We start from the raw sequence: 22,574 nt of genomic DNA, 5'->3' as shown, positions 1-22,574 counted from the left end.
TTTGATTAAAAAGTTAACGAAGGGTGGTAATGCTGATCTTTAGGTCAAAACTGCAGTAAAGAGTCAGCACACAGCTGACCTTTTTCTCAGGGTTAATCGAATCCCCTGAAATCAGGGTTTCTTAGAAAGACCTTAATCAAAGGTTTTATGAAATAATTCATTGATGTGCACAGAAATATAATTAATGTATTATAAAACAGGTGATTAACACTCACTTAATACGCATGATTGTCCTTTTAAAGCTGTTTCATCAATAGCATTTTAAAATGGACAATATTGTCGTAACTGTAAACCAAAGGTAAATATTTATTAATAATATTGCAATATGATGTATTGGAATTAATTTTGTTAAATGGTCTCGTGTTACAATGCATTTTTATCTTGTCCGACTTATATTACTTTTAAAATAAATTACTAAAATTACATTGAATTTATATTGTAAACATTGATGTTTTAACTGACATTAAACGAAGCTCCTTAGTTTGAGAAGGTTATGTTTACAAACGATTACTGTGACAGAATGGGAGAACATAATGGTAATGAATAACCTTTGTTTGGGAAACAAGACATAACTTTCCTTACAGCAGATTATACGTACCCTATACGACGACGTTTGGTTGATTTTTGCGTTAAACGTGGACCCATACATCACAAAGTTAGACAATATCTGTTACTTAGGACAAAGTTTAAGCGATATGTTCTTTTGGAAATAAATCAGTAACTTTGGGTTCGCGTGTAAATGGATATTGGCCTCATTGTATAATGGAGGAACATAAAATGTTGAACAACAGACATTTATAAGCATATAAAACAAAATTATATGACCTTCTGAGGATAACATAATGGACCTTATTATTTTTGAGTAAACTAGTTTTAAATATATTGACTAAAACTACACTAAATATCAAATTTTATTTTAAAACTGTCAAGAGTAAAAATCTTGACCACACTATTTTATTGTTTTTTTTTTTTACTTCTGCTTTTGAGGCTTATTGTATTGTATGTTAATTCATTTTTTCCCAATGGCTCATATTTTTTTAAACAACTTCATTCTAATGACTAGTACAAACTCCGCATATGATTTTAGCATTCTCAGTAACAACGCAAAGTACCCAGTTGTATTTTCTGTATGAATGCATAAGGTTTAAATAGACCACTGTACCCCCAAGTGCACTCTAGTGTTAGATTTGTTAACTCTAGTGTATGCTTTTTTATACTGAAAAAAAAATTCTTAGATTAGTAACTTCAACCGAAACTAAGGTGGCTTAGGAGCATCTCAAAAATTTCAAATGATAACCCCTGCTGTACCCCCTGTATAAAAAAAGTTTATAAGACAGTACTGAAAATAAGATAATTCTATCATAACACTACACGGGATTGTGGCCATCACCAATTGTCAAAACTATAAATAAATAGCCTAAACATGTAATTATTAATTGTCTTAATTTATTTTGAAGTGTCCACCATTTAAGTATTGGATCGATATAAATACCTATAGTTTTCGCTGTTTTTGTTAGGAAATGCCTCTTAATTTAGACTAAACACGTTATGGGCAACATAAAATATTTTTAGAGTCGCCCCCAAAAAATAGTTAACCTTTGCAACTAATGAACATTTTCTGTTTATATTTTTGTAATGTATAGTGATATAACTTACACTTTAGATTTGAATAAAAATTACTAAATTGTTAACTTTAATTCGCCCTATGGTGAAAAAATTTATACTGTATTTTACAAGTCTAACATTACAGCTTCAATGTGTCAGCGTGTTAGGCGATTTACACCTGTCAAATATTCGGGAAAATACAACTTGCTGATACTACTTTAGCTTTAGCTTTTTTTTACTTTAACTTTAGCTGCCGTGCCATCAAAATGTAAATGATGTTGGTATACTTTTAACGTGTACAAACAAGAAAATACAACATCACAATTAGTTGAATTTTGTTAATCACCACATTTTATTAAAGCTGTGATGAGTTATACTTGTATTCGTAGTTCAATTAAATAAAAAGGTGTTCATTAAGTTTTATTTTGCAACAGGCTTATTCACGAGTGTTTGCCTAGCAATAATTAGAACAGTGTTAGAGTTTTTAAAATGCAAATATAAATAATATGTACGGTACTTTTCAAAGAAGTAGTCAATTTCTTTAAATTTTCGTAAGTGTTTAAAGGCGTGAATCTTGCACGTGCAATTATCTTACAAACTAAATATGCTTACAATTAAAAGTGAAGAAGTATATTCTGTTTTCTATACTATACGTTTTCATGGTGGATAATTTGAAAAGCCATTTGTACAAACAGGTCAAACGTTAATGATGTTAAAAAGTGAAAGAAAGTTGTGTTTGACTTTAATGAGACAAGAGAACATTAATGATCCTAGGGTTTTATAACTCAAGAGCTTTTCATTACATCCCACAAATCAACTCTCTGGAGTAAACGAGCAAAAGTATTAGACTTTTTGTTCTACGGCATCTAAGTCATTCTCCATTTACACCACAAACAACCTTTTTTTAAAATATAAAAACACAGTTGTTACAATGATTATGTATATTATGAACTATAATATTTAAACATTCCATAACGAAAACATTTTAATGTTCATTTAATTATTAGATTAACATAAAATATACAGGATGGTAAAAAAGTCCCTGGACAGTTAAATATTTTAAAAAATAATGCAGATAGAGCTACAATACTTGGTACAAAGTTACAGGGCATAAAATTCTATTTTAACACATATTCAGTGATCGAATAACTCTTCAGGGGGACGGCCCACAAGGAGTCGGAAGAAAATCTTAAATGGAAGCATAGGTCAATATGCACATCAAATTAAAGGTCTTTTTTAGTAAAATACAATGCCGCAAACCGCACTTCAAAAGGTTGATCCTGCGCAAAATGACAGTTGGTCAAAGATTCATTTAATTTACATTGCTATTATACGCTTACTCCTCAGGGGAACGTAGCCCTAGGAATCGGAAGAAAATTGTTAACGTAAGAATAGGTCGATATGCACATAAAATTAAAGGTCTTCAATAGTAGATTACGATGCCGTAAATTCAAGCTCAAAAGAATGCCTGAGTAAAAAATGACAGTCGTTCAAAAATTCAAAATGGCGGATTCAAGAAATCTTTGAACATCTGCCATTTTGCGCAGGATCAACCTTTTGAAGTGCGATTTGCGGCATTGTATTCTACTAAAAAAGACCTTTAATTTGATGTGCATATTGACCTATGCTTCCATTTAAGATTTTCTTCCGACTCCTTGTGGGCCGTCCCCCTGAAGAGTTATTGGATCACTGAATATGTGTTAAAATAGAGTTTTATGCCCTGTAACTTTGTACCAAGTATTGTAGCTCTATCTGCATTATTTTTTAAAATATTTAACTGTCCAGGGACTTTTTTACCACCCTGTATAAATTATAACTAACACATTATTAAATCTATGGTTTCATGCCTTAAGGAGGCAGATAGTTGTTCAAAGTTTATTAAGTTTTTTATCATTTTGACATTTGTTTGAAGAAATATACCTAACAGTGTAAGATATGAATGAAGACCTAAAGAAGCATGCCTTTAAGTGGTTTTACGTTTTAAGTTGTTTAACTCTCAAACAAACTATTTTTGTCAGCTATTTTATAGAGTTATAAACCTTATTTTTTCGAGAATGAGCCAAAACCGCAATGCTAATTAAAAAATCAAACGTAATACTTTAAAATGAGTACGACTACTTCTTAAGCTACGTTTCCATTCCTACAAATTTGTGCCGGGCACAAATCTCCGAATTTGTTGGAATGGAAACAGTCTGGTACAAGTCGCGGCACAAGTGCCCGGCACAAATTTGTGCCCGCCGACTGCGCGACAAAACATGTGCCCGAGTCGCGGGCACATGTGCCCAGTTGGAATGGAAACGGCCAGGCACATGTGCCTGCAACTCGCGCATGCGCAGATCCTCCGAACTACTGCATGTTCATAGATGACAGGTAATTATATCTTCAAATTTCGTTAAATTCATTGGAGGACATTTTTGAAGCCACTTTGTTTGCGCAAATCTCTCATCAATTAATTAAATGCTCCTTCCAATAGTCAATTATCAATTATATAAGATGGGGACGCCACTATGTGCGGATTTTAACCCAAATATGGTCTTTTAGCCAAAACAACTTCTTATCCACCATCTAGGTCGTTTTCTTCTTAGTTCATTGTATGCACCAGCCATAAATAAAAAATCAGAGGATGTTATGTCATCCATGGGGATTTGTAGAACACAATACAATCAAAATCACCACCAAACTTCACCACACCACTTGCCTGCCAGTTGTGGTCACGGGACTTGTGCCTAGAATGGAAACGGCATGACAAACTACGTGCGACATTTGCCGCGACATGGTCTCGACATGTGCCGCGACTTGTGCCTGCCACTTGTAGGAATGGAAACGTAGCATTACTCATTATGCTACCAGTACACTATCGCCGAACATTCGCCCGAATGTTTCGCCGAATGTTCGGGTCAGATTGCGACCGCGAATGTTGACGAATGTGCAGCCCGAACCATCCCGAACTAACCAAGTACACTATCGGCTACTTCGGCCGAACTGTGCTGAACCCAATATTGCGTATTCGCGGCAAAACATTCGCACCAAATTTTGTGCAACATGGACGCTTACGTCGAAGAATATTCTAGAAAATTCTAGAGGAAATTCTGTAATTTACGTTTGGTGTGAGACACCACTTGAATGTATCCTAAGTTTCTTACTTCTCTGTGGCTTAATAATTTAAAATTAATGCTTGCTTTTTTATTAAAAAGCTGGTCTTCTTAAACGATAATGTTTACATGTATATATTCAATTTAATTATCCCACGGCCACAGAACAGGCTCACTATGGTATAGTTCCAAAAATAAGAGCGTTTCCTCATTAGAATACTCCATACTTTGTACAATTAATTTATCTATATAAGATCTAGTAGAAAAAAATTAAATAAAAAAAAAATTAAAAGAAACTCTAACCACACAACCACTGCAGTAAATACTGTATAAAGAGAGCGTCCATGACTACGAATGACAGCGAGTGTGTACTGGCTATGTTCGTGCCCGTCTGCGCTCGGCACTCGTCCTAGTTCGTCTCCTTTGATTCGCGACGGGAGACCGCCAAAAAAGCGAGCGCACCCGAACACGAATGTTGGCGATGCGAACTACCCCAAATGTACACGAGCACACCGTGTACACTATCGCGTTCGTCTTAGTTCGCCTACATTCGGCGATAGTGTACTGCAGGCATTACAGTCCGTTAAAATTGTATACGAACCTCCACTTTCAGTTATGTGTTACACTGTTTGAGCTAAGCGATTCCAATAATTAAAATAATACTAATGGCAATAGCAATAATGGTCTAGTAAAGTAGTACAGTGCATATTGATAGTTTTGCTAAAACATATAGACCTCCTGACTGGGTAGCTGGGTCGTTAAGGTGCTCGTCTTTTTTGTCTCTAAATTTTGAGGCTGCAGGTTTGAGTTTTTGATTCCAGTCACATGGTCAGTCAATATTAGGTTATATGAAATCATTCTGGAATGAATGTTTTTGGCTGTTAGGGGTTTGGTGGTCACTATTCAATACAAGGCAATAAAAATGCGTCTTACATGGATACGTGTGTGAACTTTGCATTACATTGCTAAAGAAAACCCAATCGAATTTATCATTTGGTAGAAGTAAACATCAATGTTAATATTTCCCGTGCTTTACGTTAGAATTAGTACAACGTGGTACTCAGTAAATAAATTATTACAACCTTCACTGCTTTATAAGAAAATTATTTTAAATTCTTTGACACAACAAGTGAGGCAGTATAAACCATGACCTAATCTGTCGCTAAAATGGTGATATTAAATTTAACAATATTTATTTATTTTGTTACTAATTTATCAGTACTGTATAAATGTATGTAATAAACCTTAAAGTAGTGTACATATATTTACCAATGAAATTACAGTCCACCGTTTATTTTCTCTATTTAAACTCTTAACTAAAGAGCACGTTCAAGTAGATGATCACGTTTTGAGGTTATGATAATGGAATGCAGCTACTTGTACTTTTGATGGCGAGTGCAACACACTGCAATGTTTGCAAACGGCTAATTAGTTCTTAGATATACAGTTGCTTGTAAAGGGTTCTTGTGGGGTAAATGATAGAAACATGTTGCTTATACGTATGAACCTTCGGTAAATTATCTATGAAATAGATAATGATTGATTTGGCGGTTCCTGCTGTTTGAATGTATAACGTGAGTCAATTTATTTGGCAGAAGGATGTGCAGTTTGGATAAATTTAGTTAAAAGGAAAATTTTCACTCAGAATGTTCATTAAGCTACTTCTGAAAGTTTAGCCATGATGTTAAAATACACTACATGTAAAGAATTGTTGTTGTTTTTAAATCAATCTTTGAGACTACTTAACGCTTAGGAAAAGGAAATGTTAGCATACTAGATTATTATTATTAATTATCATTAAATCATTAGGTATATATCAGTAAACGCTAGATGTAAAATACGTTGTAATTACGTACATATTGAGAAGCTGATGTTTCATAAACTAGTTCCAAGTGTTAACACTAATACATGTCAGGTTAAATAAAACCACAGTAATTCGCCAACGCACGATAAATTAAAGCTATTTCACAGCAACAAAGTTGAACCACATTTTAACAAAGGCGGAGTAGTGTTTAATAACGTGAATGCTTTCTTGATACTAAGGAGTTCTCAATTGAAAGATAAGAACCCAGTGATGTAACCAATCAGGTGATAACCCTGCGTCGTGTTTACTACGATCAGATGTTTCATTGTTGTTGCCGATTATTTGTTTTTATTAACAAGTTGGCTGCAGTGGTTTAGCGTGTGGACATGTAGAAGAACACGCTAAAATCTTTCTTGCCTTACGCTTGGGTCTATATCACAATTTGGTTCTTTTAGCGAATTTCCCCTATAGGGAATGAGCTATTACCGTAGTACTTATAGTGAGACCTGGACCCGGGACCAATTTACTTTTTCGTTTTGAGGTCCCTAGAGACCAAAAACGCCAACCGTTCAAATTCATATATATATACAGTATATTTTTATATATGTGTCCGTTAGCGCAAAAAACTCGAGCAAAAATCATCCGATTTTGATGAAATTTGGTACAAACATGTAAACCTACGTTTATTCGAACGAGTTCGCAAACCAGCATGATCGGACTATTGGAACAGGGGTTTATGGGGGATTTTATGGGGCAAAAATTGGTTTTTTCCCATTTTTGACCCTAAAAACTTAAAATTTAGCATTTTCTTTCCACACCATTTTGTAGAGCTTAAAAAACAAATGATGTAGTATATTGAAGCGTTATTATACGCCTAATGGTTACGGAGAAAATTCCAAAAAACTGTAGATTTAAAGTTCCTATGTTATTCTTATGGAGAATAAGTTAACTGTTGTTGTTTGCTTGTTTATATTTTGGATCATATTTTGATCAAATTTGGAAAATGCATTAATTTCATACTAAACTATTAAATTTTACAAAAAAACACCTTTTTTACCCTCCCTGTTACAGCAAACCTAAGTACTCGTTAAAATAATGCTATTTAAATAGGGAATAAATGTGATATTTTTAAGGAGTCATTTTAGTGTAAATCCAATCAGTTAAATGGAAATTCGCTTAGTCTTCAGGTTTGCTGTGGCGGTGGCATTTTTTAGCTCAAGCTGGGTTTTCCTAGGCGCGGAGTCGGCCAGCGGAGAGAGGAACGCGGAGAGCGGACTCAGCTTGTCTTAGGCAATTTAATGTTACTGTTTTCCTAGAAGCGGAGCGGAATGCCATGTTAATTTCAATTCCGCTCTCCGCGTTCCTCTCTCCGCTCGCCGACTACGCGCCTAGGAAAACCCAGCTTTAGCGTGCTTAGTTTACTGATCAACATATTTAAATTTATATATAACTCATAATGATGAATATTTCCCCCCCCCTAGGGACGTAAAAAGTAAATCGGTGCACCATCTTGTGCGTTAGGATCAATATTCTCTGACCATGCCTCAATTGAGTTGAAAACTTTAGCAACTAAAATTATCAATCGCCTGATCCATAATTGTTGATCATGCTCATTTATTCTTCAGGAATCTATGAAACCAAAATACAGTTATTAATGCATTCCAATCGGAGTTGTTGCAGCATTACAGAATAACCCAGAATGAAACCACAATTAACAGTTAAATTAACACCAAACTAAGTTTATTATTGCAATGACTAATATTTTAGGGTAGGAAAATGGCTTATACACCGTTGGAGTCTAAAGTGTATAGTTAACCTGGAGTGTAGCTTTAACAAATAAATGAATTGATCAATCAATTAAACACCCACTAAAATCTAAAGGTCCAGGCAATGGAAACTCTCTCTGAAACACGGCTAGCAGTACTGCAAGGGGTATCTTCATACGCTGGAGATGTTCCACCGGGTTCAGCTACACTGGGGCATCACTGGTTGTTCGGTTCTCTTCCTTTTTAGCACCCACCTGGTGAATGCAGAAACAGCGTTCAACGATTCGGGACTGAACAACTTCAGACAGACTAGTGTGTCCAGCGAATCTGGCCAGCAACCTTCTGGCTCCTTTCCATCTCACGCAATGGAAAAAGGTATGCCGTACATTATTGTTGCAATCACCTTTAAGAATCTAGCCTATGAACAACGTAATTAAGTTATTGGTCAAGGTAGGGCCCCCTTTAAAGTTGAATTCATTACGGACTGCAATAAAGAAAGATGAATGCTAAACAGAGCAACGTCAATTACACATTTATTTGTTAGTTACATATAACTCAAAAAATTGCAAATCTTTTAAATCAATAATCAGTACATATTTTAATATCATTTTCCCATATTTTAATTTTTCGATATGACACAATGAAGGATGGCTTTTGTTATGATTTGTTAGTTTTTCGCCACCGGAAGTAAGTCAACTTATGCTTTTCACACAATAACAAAAACATATAAACAAATTAATTTCATTTATAGAATGCATTTTAATTTATTTTAACAGAATATAACCTATATTGGAATCTTAAATTATATTCAAAAATACTTAGTACAGTTGAATATATAGCCGTATTAAATATCCGTTGTTAAGTTGATTACATTTAAGGTGGATGTAATTAGAGGTAGTTTTACAAGGGAAAAAGGTAAAATAGATTTTTTTCACATGCAAGTGTATTCAGGTCGTGTGTGTGTGTTAATAGTTTAAAATGGATTCAATCACAAACCCGAGTTCACTTCTACGCGCTTGAAAGAACAGGTCAATTTCCATGTTAGGTCGCACTTTTGAAATTGATACTTTGATGCTTTAGTCAATGTTAATAGCATAAACATTTATGGAAAGTAAATAAAAGATACGTCTAATAACAATTAAAACATATATTCACGCTTATACTCACAAGGCTGTAAATATACATAAAAGATTATACGGTAACAACATTCATAAACATTTACTCATACAATAAATTAAAAATTACATTGGTTTTCAGGCAAGGCCTTTGTATGATAATAAAATGCTAAATAGATGGTATAAATGCGGCGTTTTAAAATTTCATTTTACTTTTATGTGATTTGACTTTTTTAAGCCATTTATATAGATATATGCAAAAAATTAAGGTATCTTAAAAGAGAAATTAAACCTAAACCGTTTTTATATATCTGTAGTTTATATTAACAGGTGGGAAATAATCATTGAGTCCTACCACACCAAAATTCTTCATGAAACAACTTGTTTGACACCCATTTGCAATTCTTGTTACAATTTATCTAAAAACTCACATTTATTGTTATAATTCATTTCCAACTTCACATGAAACTGATCAATTGAAAATCTGATGATTCATCCTGAGTATCGTCTCATCTCTGGTTCGTAACTACCTTATGGTGATACGTAGTAGTAATCTATCCTATAATACGAGTTAAGTTTGCACACATTGATTTTGAAGACGGCTTACTCTAAACTGTTAGGAATATCTTAGTTACATTCTAAAAAATCCATGCTAGCCACTGTTCTGGAAAAATTCCAAATTTGCCAAACTTAAAATGAAATCATAATATTTTAAACATTGATCGTATAGAAAAACAGGTATCCAAAAAATTAACACACGCTTATAGGTATCCACACAGTAACATAATGCTTATCACAAATCATCTATAAAGTATTATAGATTGGAAAGTATTATACCATAGTAATGAATGTTGTTTGTAAACATTTTTGTCAAGTTTCATAATTTTAACATTATTTTTATTTATGCTCTTGTAAATTTTGGAAACCCTTGTTAACTTTGTTAACTTGGGCTGAAAATTCCCGTTGAAAGCACCGTTGTAACTAGGTATTAATTGTCAGTATGAACGAAAAATATAGTGTCCAATTCTAAAATATAATGTTTAAAATATAGTAGCTAATTGCTAGAAATACATTACCAAAGAAATTGACATCCTAATCATGGAAATATGTTCGGTCCCCTGGTACTACTTATAAGCTAATTTTCACCTGTTGCACTCACACCCACTAGTCCATAATTCCAATTGGCTTCAATTTATAACATTGGTTGCGATAACATTATGGTTCTCATAATATTGATCTTACATTTCAGCAAACATTTACTTCTTACTGAGGTCCTAATATAATTGTACACAAATCTGTATCAATTTGCTGACATCAATTAGTAATTCAAATTACGGCACAAATTATATTTGTTAACGCTGTCAATTAAGTTCATTAGGTCTGTAAAGAGTTCATGATGTAAAGTTTTACCTTCATACATGTCGTAAGTGGCTTTAGAACAGTTAAATATGGCTCTCATACCGTAATAAACTATCTTTAAACGCACAACTATACCGGCATTACTTACATTTACAAAATATACTGCTAAGCAAAATATGCATTAAAACGAAAAACGTAAACGTATAACATTAAACATTCATGAGATTTATGTAAGTTCAAGTAAACCTGAATTTGGACGTTATTAAAATAACCATTCAATAAACTATGCTTATTGAAAAACATTCATTATACCAATGTTGCGAATGTGAAACAGTCAAAGCCACATGATAGTTCCCACCATTATAACAGCAGAGAAGCAGATGAACAAGGCAAGATAGATAGTGCTGTCAAATTGTACATAACAAACATTTCCTTCAGCACAACAAAGCACCAGAACAATCGCAAGCTCTGTAATGCGGTAGTCTAAAATACCAAAATCCAGTTTAAATTCTAAAATGTATAAAAATATACAATTTTAAGTAATCTTAAAGAAATATTAAAGCTACAAACCTTATACTACTTAATTATAAAAGTATACATGTAATAAGCTGAGCCGTGGTAACCATATGACCAGTTCTGTTATACAACTGAAAACAATTGACAACATTGTATTGAAAGACGTAAATAAAAACAATTTAATCACATGATACATGTATAATACAAAATACAAGAGTAATATTAATACTGTAATGTATAGACATACTTTTTAGAGGAAGCACACATTATTATTTTAGTTAATTTTATAGTCACGAGTTATATATAATTTTCACTTTCCGAGTGATTTAAAAGGTTTGTAGAAGTTGGCAGCCTCTCTTAACATTGCAATTACTGTATTAACCCAATAGTTGGGTCCACATTGAATGTATGTGGGTATATGTGGAATTATTGGCCGTCCCAATAGTCTATTGACATGTGCGTGGAACGTATCCAGCAAAGCAATGGGACATTGTTTTGAAATATTGTATGTTTTCTAAGAAATCCTGTATCAAGGTTCTGTAGAAGATTTGTACTGTAAATGTAAAACAAATTATTTTTCTTAGATTTCTATTTATTTATGTTCATACTTAAACATAAGCTTAAGTGTTTGTGATGAGTCTGACTCTGCCTCATGAAGTATAAACTACAAAAAATATTGTTGAAGTATATTTTTTTAATTTATTCAAACCAGTTCCTCATGAAAATGAAACTTTTGTTTCAGAAGAATATTTTGTTTTTATAGTAAAAAATCTATTTTGTTAAAATGAGAAATAAATTGAATATTTCTTAAATCTAATTCAGAAAATGTTTTTGTAGCTACGCGGAGATGCATAATAGCCTATACTTACAGTTTTACACAAAAAATAATTATATTTACAATGATTTATTCATAGAAATGGTACTTGATTTTATAGTGTAGATATCCTAGATAACTACGGGATTGGTCCTAAAGATTGACGACAAACAGGTCGTTATAACTTCTGATAGTCCCAAGTTTGTTATATTACAACTTTGTCCAAGGCTAAATGCTACAATAACATTCCAAACCTGGAGATGCACTTCATAAATGCTTTGCAGACATCATTCGATTCATAATATTTTTAGCTATACGATAGTTATGGTCGGGGTTTGAACTAATCGTTTCAAACCAATAAGATTCACCATTCTTAAAGCATATTTTCTTTTTAGTATACTTGTTTGGCTATTAATGACTGTTTTACTCAGTTTATAAGTAGTTTTGGATTTTTGTTTTCAATAGATTGTGTGTTAAATATTAAAATCTTACTAATATTATAAATCTGAAAGTTTGTGAGTTTGTGTGTGTGTTTGTTGCTCAATCACGCATAAACTACTGGACGGATTGGGCTGAAATTTGGCATGATGATAGCTCACATTCCCGATTAACATTAAAGCATATTCTTATCCCAAAAATCCTTTCGGGCTCCACCCCAGTGGCTCTGTAGTTCCCCATGTTAACCTTATGATTTTTCATATTTAAAAGGAATTAATGAATCTTAAAAGCTGTTTCAATTAAACAATTTGGTTCTGTTCTATGATGTTCAATAGCATAAAAGTTACAAGGATTACCAACAGGGTGCAGCACTATTATTTTTTTTTTAATTTATGACGACAGCTAATGTCCAACCAAAAGGTGAGTGAGCGTAGCAAACGAACTTCAACCTGGAGGCGAGTTAGCGTAGCGAACGAGCTAACCTGAAGGCAAGTGAGCGCAGCGAACGAGCTCCAACCTAAAGGTGAGTGAGCGTAGCGAACGAACTTCAACCAGGACGTGAATGAGCCATGCGAATACTTATGAAGTTAAACGGGGCAAAGCCCGCGGGTACAGCTAGTAAATACATATAAATATAAAATAATTAACTGTCAATTATACAAGCAAACAAGTTGAATTTTCTGTACGACATGTGGATTTGTTAGATGGGTCACATAGTACTGAGCGTTTATGAAACAACGAAAGTAAATATTCCTAAGCACATGGACACCTTCAGTTATAACACATGGACACAGAATAATATAATGAAACACAATAATTATTTGTTCCCTGTACAAGCGAATTACAAATAATGATGAGTACTTTATTTGTATTCAGCATCAATCACAACCGTCTGATTCAGTAATTTGCAGTAGCTAGAACTACCATGAAATTAGTATTCAGTTGACTAGCATTATCATTGCCGTCGGAATTATTCATAGTCTGGTCACTGAAATTATCTTCACACAGTTAATTTGAATGTTGCAATGGTCTGTTTCAACCTCGTCAATAATTATCTATTTCAATGTTATTTACGCGTGTCATATAATCAATAATTTAGTTTTCATACATCTATATTGTTATAATTCCTAGTTGTTCTATTTTGGCTTGAACTTAGACCTCTTTTATTTGTATACAAAACAATATTTGAGACTCGCTTGTACAATTTAACCCTGAATTATCTTAAATTACGAATGTTAAATTTTGCAATTGTAGGCTATGGGATAATTAAACGAGTTTCAAAGATCAATGCATAAACCTCATCCGAGTGTAGGACATAACAAAAATATATTTAAGAATGATTATTTATTGTTAAATAATTTGAAATAGATAATTGAAACATACTATTTTACACATAATGAAATGTTAACATAATATATATCTAGTAGAATAAATTAAATAGAATCATCCGATTCTAAACTACTGTGAAACGAAAGGTTTTAGATTCAAAGGGAATGTATCAAGCAAATGGCTTTTCCGGGTCACCATTTGGTTGGTAAGGCGGTTAGGCCTACTGTCGCACCCTGATAAATATCATCAGTGATTTTCCGAGACCTTCTTATTTGTACGGAGGCCTATTCGTTTAAATTTGTATACATGAATATCTATATTTATTTGAACGAGTTCACGATCCACCATGATCGGACATGGGTACTTTTATGGGGGGTCGATGGGTTAAAAACCATTTACCATTTACCATTTATACACAACTCATGTGTCCGTTAAAGCGATAACTTGAGTAATATTGTTCCGACTTTGATTAAATTGGCTTGAAGGTGTAGGGTGGGATAGATGCGAATGAGTTCACGAACCAGAAAATTGAGTCATACAAACGGAGTAATATAGAAGTTTTAAATTTTCAAAAATAGTATTCATTTCATGAAAACATGCAAATGCTTAATTTGTTTAAAGTCATCGTCTAAAAACCTAATAAGTTCGGTTACTAAAGTGTTGTTGTACAATTAAACATTTTAATTTATATGACATGTTTATGGGGAAAAAACTGCAGTAGTTTAATTTCCTATAGACATATTTTGATAAAATTTGACAAATGTATTTATTTCATCCTATACTATTAACGTTTGGCCATCCCCCCCCTTGTAGTTGCAGATCACTCGTTAAACCCAAATGATATTTTATTGGGAAATAAATATGTCTTGTTTATAGAAATATTTTGGTAAAAATCCAATCAGACAAATAGAAATTCGATTAGTCTACAGGTTTACTGTGGCTAGAATATTTACTAATAGTGATGGATAATATCAGCAACGGTTTCTTAAATAACATGAATTCGTCATCACAAAAAAAAAAACGTAAAACGAAGTATGGTGTTTCTATAATTGTCTAAGTGAAGAGGGGCAAGATACTATGACCTTTCAAAAGAAAACACAAATTTGTAATTTAGTCTTACAAATTGTACAAATTTCGTTAGTTTAGGCTTTGGGTTTTCTTTGATACTTACATACTTTTAAGTACATATTTTGATAAGCCCATAAAACTGAAGACAGCATTCCTTAAAACAAATGCCAGACAATGTTGTTGACTATGACTGATATTAAGTTTTACATGCCGTAGGGGAAATACTGGCTCCCATAAAACCTCTACAAGTTCAAAATTATTAATGTAAGATACCTATTTTATATTCAGATTCTTTCAATGGGTACTTTTAATAAGGGCTCAGTTAGTTTTATTATTGGGGTAGGCTTGGACTGGAAGTGGATTCGATTTGGAGGATATCGTCAATTATATAGTAAGGCTTCTGAAAACAGGGTGATTATAAAAGCGGCATTTTATACTGAGCTTTTGATTGAATGTTTTTCTCTTTAGCAAAGAGAGCCTTGAGGTCTTTGAGTCTTGGGTCAAAACGACTTGACCCGATCTTAAATCCGTGTTAATCATCCATAAATTATGCATATCTTTTGATTACTCTTAAAAGCATTCGTGCCATAAAAAATATATACTGTTATAAAAATAAAAATATATTTAAAAAATATAAATATAACAAAACAGTATCTGTTGTAACCAAACAAGTGTAAAACAGAAAACCTTTAATGCAATATATTCGTAGAGGCAAAATCAGATATTGTAGATATTAAATGACCGCGGTTTGAACAAACAGGAAAACTCAATTTCCTGTTCTGTTTAGTGGGCCAATTATTACATTTTTACTTCCGAATTATGCGACTCTAATTGGCTGGGTCTTCGAACTACTTTAGTTAGTTTATTTGCAAGTTTTTCAGTTAGCTTAGTTGGTTATTAATTTATATCGCACTTTTTGAATTTCGTTAATTTAAATCGCAAGAGTGAGGAACCTAAATTAAATGTTTATGGGGTCTCGTCCACAGATGGCAAAATTAGTCTTTCTCTCTCTACATATTTGTTGAGAGCTGTAAAATCAACATACAACCTTATTGAGCCGGACTTTTTAGGGACAATAAGTGTCATTATATGAAGAAGTTGTACAAAATAAGATTTTTGCAAAACATTGGCCACCTTAATACCCACAGGATTTTTCTTCGGACCTTAGTATGGCGGTATTGTTTCGAACTAATATCTGTAGCTTATTTGGGATAGCCATTTCAGTGAGGTATCATAATAATATGTATATAAAGTAAATAGATAAGTAATAAGGAAATAGTTATAATTAATATTACTCTACATTATAATAATACTTTTCATTTGCCTAAGGAACAAAAGCTGTGTTTTTCAAACGCGGCACGCCCTTTTCACCATCTCTCTTTGTGCAATAATCAGAGTAAGGTATAGGCTAATATTGTTAAACTAGTTTTAGTGTATATGGTTTAGATGTTCTATGAATTATACACTTATTTTCCTTGCTTAAACTAAGACCAATTTGATTACTTCTTGTAAATCACTACTATTGAAATAATTACAACTAATCAATTATTCTAGACAAATTGGAATTCATTGTAGCGTTGAGAAGTATCGTATTAAAATACAATTGTGTTGTATTAATATTGCATGTAAAAAGTAATGTTTTGCACATCTTTCTACATGTGATATAGGTTTTTATATTTATAATTTATATATAATAAGACATATTTTTTAAATGCAGTTTTTTAGAATGTTTTTTATTTTTATTTATGGCTGTGCGGGGTTGTGAAGTTAGAATACAATGCAATAACAAAAATAACGTCATTATAAAAGCAATATATGATTCTACGTACCTTTCCCAATTATTGATTTTAACAACACATATAATTGATAAACTTTAAAAAATTCAAAGTTACTTACGAAACGTTTAATCTTTTTCGAATTGTAAGTTGTAAAACATAAAATATATTTCAATTGGTTTGATCATGAAATATAACAAAGAGAAGTGTGAACTCAGTTTCCCCGTTACTCTATTTCTGTTTTACGGGCGATATCATAAATGTTATTAATCAGTCCAGAGTTCTACACATTTGTACAGCCCGAGGTTTGTTAACATGAATGCACTTTATTGCTTTTCAAGCTTTATTAAATTTGTTCGTTTCGTAGTCTGGGTATGGACCTTTATAGCTGTTGATTTGTAAAATGTATTTGAATTATATACAACTTATGACTTAAATATCAACAGAAATTGACCTCCTGTAAGAACGATGATATAAAAAATCTTATGAAATGTTTAATAATATTATACAATTCGCTAATACTAACAATATAAATCTAACTGTTACTACTCATTATAAAACATGCTTTTCATTTATCTTTTTTTTTATTAAGAAGCTACATTATATACTCTAGATTTATAAATTTGTTCAGCTATGAATACAAAAAAATTTTGTGTTTTAATGATACTAAAATCTAAAAAGATAATATTGTAATGGAAAGCTGTCTGTTATACAAATCAAACATAAACTATTTACATTATCTCTAAGGATAATATTTATCTTTTGGTAACTTTTTCATAAGGGAGATTTCTTGTCCACTGGTTAAATTTGAATATCGCTCTTAAGGTTAAATCAAAAACTCAGGATGTTAAACACCAGGCTATTTCAACTACGAATTAAATGTATAAGGAAAACAGCGAAAAATCTCTGTAACTAGTAAGCTTAGGTTAAAAATATACATATAGATTTTGTAGTATTTTTGATGAAAATAAAAATGATATTTTCTTATTAAAAAGCGTAACAGAATAAATAGGATATCTCCTTTTACACATAAAATCGATTTAATTCGATTTTTCTGTCCTCTTAAAAGATGTTAATCTACGAGTTTTAACAGTATTTTTAAAGAATAAAGTGAAATTTGAGTACCTATATGATAAACCATATAAACAAACTGTTTGCTGATCTCAGAATAAAGTATTATTACAGCGTAAAGATGTTCTTAATTGTTTAAATACAAAAAAAAAAAAAAAACATTGCACAATTCTTATGAAACCCACACTGTAACACTTCATTTCAATTAACGATAAGTGCGCACATAATGGTATCTACACATAATGGTAAGCACATTATGGTATATGGTCATGGTCAATGCCACAACCTACCCAGCTGTACATGTTTGACCGTACATACGTCGGTCTCTCGGCTAAGTTATAACAGGCATACTTTTTAAAAATTAACAAATTATTATGCAGGGTGAATTTGAAATGAGTTCCCCCCTACTTTTTTCTACATTTCTTAAGATATCAACTTCTGACCACGTCAGATCATTGAAGTGTAGTAAGTACTTAATTTTGACAGGGTAAACATTTTTGGCCGCCATCTTGGATCCGCAATATTGGATACAATTTTTTTTTCAAATCTAAAGGTAAGGTTGTGACCCATTGTTTCAAACAAGATTTTTACGCTGATTACACTGCCGCAATTAGTTTTACCATTTACCATTTACCATCCGAAGTCCTCGCCACTATCCAAGGAAAGGGGAGTCGTCATCTTCATCTATCTTCAAATTTCTTCACTCCTTATCAGTAGAGTGATAGTTGTTTTGTGTAGGCTAATTGTGTGTTAGGCAATGTGAGCTCTTAGATGTTGAAAGGTGTGTTCTTCGATGAATTCAGTAATGGTGTAATATGGTCTGTCAAGTAGGTACTGTTTTAGTTTATTGGCAAATTTTTTGTTGTTGTTTAAGGATTTGAGGTGGTCTGGAAGTAGTTTGAAGAAACGTGACCCTGTATGTAGTGGAGTGTTACTAGATTTTTTAAGACGGTGTTGCGGTAGGTCAATGTCGGATCTATGTCTGGTGAAGTGGGTATGTTGATTTTGGCGGAGAAGTGGTGAGGAGTTTTTTGCTGAATAACTGTTTCGAGGATGTAGGTTGAGATTATGGTGAGGATATGGTGTTTTTGAAAATGTGGCTTGCAGTGTTCCTGGGGGTTCTCTAGTCTCAGTATAGATCTTATAGCCTCTTTCTGTAAAACAAGAATTTTGTTGATGTTGGCTGCTGATGCTGCTCCCCATGCGGTGATTCCGTATCTGATGTGTGATGCAAAGATTGAATGATAAGCTATGAAAGCAGTTTCTTCATTTGTCAGTGTTCTTATTCTCCTTATGACATGTAGTGAGGAATTTAACTTTTTACATAGAAATTCGATATGTTCTTGCCAATTCAGGTGATTGTCTAAAATGATTCCAAGAAATTTTGTGGAGTTAGCTGTTGGTACTTCCAGATCATTCCAGTTATTGTCGTTTTCCTGTCTAACTTTGTTTGATGGAGTGAAGTTTATGTGTGTTGTTTTATTTTTGTTAATCTTGAGGTCTATTGATTGACAGATTGATGTTGCGTTTTCCAGGGTTGAATTTACTATTGTGTTTTTGTTGAGAAGATTTATGTGGGGGATTAAGATTGTTGTGTCATCTGCAAATTGTATGCACCTTTGTTGATTTTCAAGTTGTTCTGGGAAACTGTTTATGTATAGTAGGAAGAGAAGAGGCCCAAGTATTGAGCCTTGGGGAACTCCTTTCGTGCACTGTTTTAAGGAAGAGCTTGTCTTTATAATTGCATTGTTTTTCGTTTGTTCGACTACAACAAATTGAAATCTGTCAGTTAGGTAGTGTTTAATCTAGTCTAATGCTTTGTCCTTTATATTAAAGTAGGTCATTTTTGAATTAATATTTCCCAATTTATAGTGTCGAAGGCCTTTTGCATATCAAGAAATAGCCTGAGGCAGATTTTTTGTCTTCCCATATTTTTGTAATTTCATGACAAAGTTGACTTATAGCGGTGTTGGTGCTTCTACCTTTCCTGAACCCATGCTGTTATTCTGCAATCAAGTTGTAGGTTTCAAGGTGGTGGACTAATTGATTGTAAACAATACGTTCCAGTAGTTTAGATATTGTTGGTAGATTACTTATTGGGCCTGTAATTTCCAGGGTCGTGTGTGTCACCTTTTTTATATTTAGGGTATATCTTGGCAATTTTTAGTTTTCTAGGAATTTCTGCTTGAAGAAGTGATGTGTTTAGAAGGTGGAGAAGAGGTTTTTTCAATGCTTCCTTGCAGTGTTTCAGAACTTTTCCAGATATATCATCAAAACCTGCTGAATTTTTTGAAGGTATTTTGGCTAGAAGGTTGTCCAATTATTAAGCGATATTGTTTTGAAAGTTGTGAAGGCTGGTGTATTGTTGGGAGTTTGTTTTATAGGGAAATGTTTGTCTATAGTCTGTTGATCAAAGGTTGGTCCATTAAGAAAAAAATCATTAAAAATGATTTTTAAAAGATATCTTATATACATATAGTAGCTTTGTGAGCTTTTTTAAAAATCTTGATCCGTTCTAAAGTTATGAGGACGTTTTATAACTTTAGTTGTAGCCCATTTTAACATTGTGCATTTACAAACTAAGACCATAATCTCAAAATAGTGCTAGCTAAAGATGAGTATACACCACCATTCATTGTCGACCTATTATCACTTGGTTATGACGGATGTATTTTTTTCGGCTGCCATCTTGGATCTGCCATTTTGTAAAATAATTTAAATATGAAGGTGGTGTTGTGACCCATCATTTTGAACTACTTTTTTACGCAATCCGTTTTTGTCTTTTAGGCTTTCTTGATGAAAAATTAAAATTATCTTACTTAAATTTCCAATATTTCAAAAAACAAATATGAACATGCAAAACTGATTGCGGCGTTGGATTCAGCATAAAAAAGTAGTCTAAAATGATGAGTCACAACACCACCTTCATATTTAAATTAATTTGTCGCATTTAAAAATGGCAGATCCAAGATGGCGGCCGAAAAAATACTTCCGTCATAAACAAGTGATAATAGGTTGACAATGAATGGTGGTGTATACTCATCTTTATCTAGCACGATTTTGAGATTATGGTCTTAGTTTGTAAATGGACAATGTTAAAATGGGCTAAAAATAAAGTTATAAAACGTCCTCATAACTTTAGAACGGATCAAGATTTTTAAAAACTAATTGCGGCAGTGTAATCAGCGTAAAAATCTTGTTTGAAAAAATGGGTCACAACCTTACCTTTACATTTAAAAAAAATTTTGTATCCAATATGGCGGATCCAAGATGGCGGCCAAAAATGTTTACCCAGTCAAAATGAAGTACTTGCTACACTACAATGATCTGACGTGGTCCGAAGTTGATATCTTAAGAAATGTAGAAAAAAGTAGGGGGGGAACTCTTTTAAAATTCACTCTGTATGTATAATAATATGTGTTATGTTGTAGATTCGATAGTGGAAATTATTGCCAACACTCAAAACAGTGGCGGTCCAGTCGAAACGTATAGTAAATTTGACTTCACTACTCCAACAGTAAACAAAGTATTTTAATTTATGTAGTATGAATAATTTAAGTATTTAAATAGTTTCTGCATTAAACTGCCACTGTATAATACACAGCTCATATTTAACTCTTATCTGATTCATGAACACCACATTGTTGGGTATAAAGCAAAAACCCAAATACATGAGTATTATCACGAGTTTATAAAGCTATTTCATACTTGTGGGTTTGATTTTAAATCTATATTGGGACCAATTATATAGAAGTAGCTTTCTCTCTAGAAAGAAACCATACTTTAATTTAAATACAAAACTAAGTATTTTATTAACTGTTTCTGCTTAAAGATCAACACACCATGATTGTTTATATGTTATTTTTCAAACCGAAATAGACAATTATAATATTTTGATTAACAATATACTTCAAAATAATACTTGTAAAACGGACGGACAAGACTTAAAAAATAATTAATATACTTGACCCGTAATAAACCAAAATGAAAATTATTTATTTACAAAATCATAATAGATCATAGAAAAATAATATGTTATGTCAATTACAAAACCTAGGCCGGCAATAAATTATTACAATACTTTTAAGGCATTTATGTCAATACAAGTATTTCTGATTTTGCTAAGTTAAAAAGAACAACACTTGGTAAACATCGTGATTCATGAAAAATTCACAAACTGTACAAATGGAATTCAAAATTAGTGTAATCATTAGTGTGATGAATAATTGCAATAATTTCCGACGGTAAAGCATGAAACCTAACAGTTAATACAAGTTGTTAACTGTAATAATTAATGTATCGATTACATGGCAAATACAAGTTGACTTATTTATAACTCTACACAAAACTTCTGTCAACTAATTACCAATGTTGCGGTTTTCTAATAAGCAGGTTACACATCTAGCTAATTGAATGTGTTGGACCAGGATTATACTAACTATCACAATCATGTTAGTTTCATTTGAATAATTAATGCAATGCACATTGCATGATAAATTATATCAGCGAATGTATATGGCAGCTTAAACTATAATTACGTACTAACTACATCTTAATTATGGACTAAGTGCGGCCGCCATTTAAATGTACTCATCCAACTATTCTTAGCTTGAAAACAGGTTTGGTTTTCTTTACATATTTGATCAAAGAACAAATCCCAATCTACATGTTTTCTACTTAAATTGTTATACATTATTGATCACTAAACAAGCCATCAAAGTAAAAAAATTGGCTACTTTGTATTATGTATACAATTCAAGTGTATCAAAATTATCTATATTTGGTTTGATTACACTAAATGTAACGTAGACTTACTAAAGCT

At 32.5% G+C, this 22,574-nt stretch overlaps 1 protein-coding gene across 1 annotated transcript in view; it reads right to left on the bottom strand.

The window, feature by feature from the left end:
* LOC129004944 (parathyroid hormone/parathyroid hormone-related peptide receptor-like) overlaps positions 1–6,680 on the bottom strand; it is a 39,307-nt gene extending 32,627 nt beyond the window's left edge. Inside the window, exon 1 of the mRNA XM_054433665.1 lies at positions 6,554–6,680. The gene's annotated coding sequence lies outside the window, so the exon portion shown is untranslated. The remainder of the gene's footprint in view (positions 1–6,553) is intronic.
* Positions 6,681–22,574: the final 15,894 nt, after the last annotated feature.

This window comes from Macrosteles quadrilineatus, unplaced genomic scaffold (genome assembly GCF_028750875.1).
Source record: "Macrosteles quadrilineatus isolate MER2022 unplaced genomic scaffold, UCM_ALF_1.0 Scaffold_13__1_contigs__length_4303367, whole genome shotgun sequence".
Taxonomy (NCBI): Eukaryota; Metazoa; Arthropoda; class Insecta; order Hemiptera; family Cicadellidae; genus Macrosteles; species Macrosteles quadrilineatus.
This window is presented reverse-complemented; position numbering and strand designations above follow the sequence as displayed.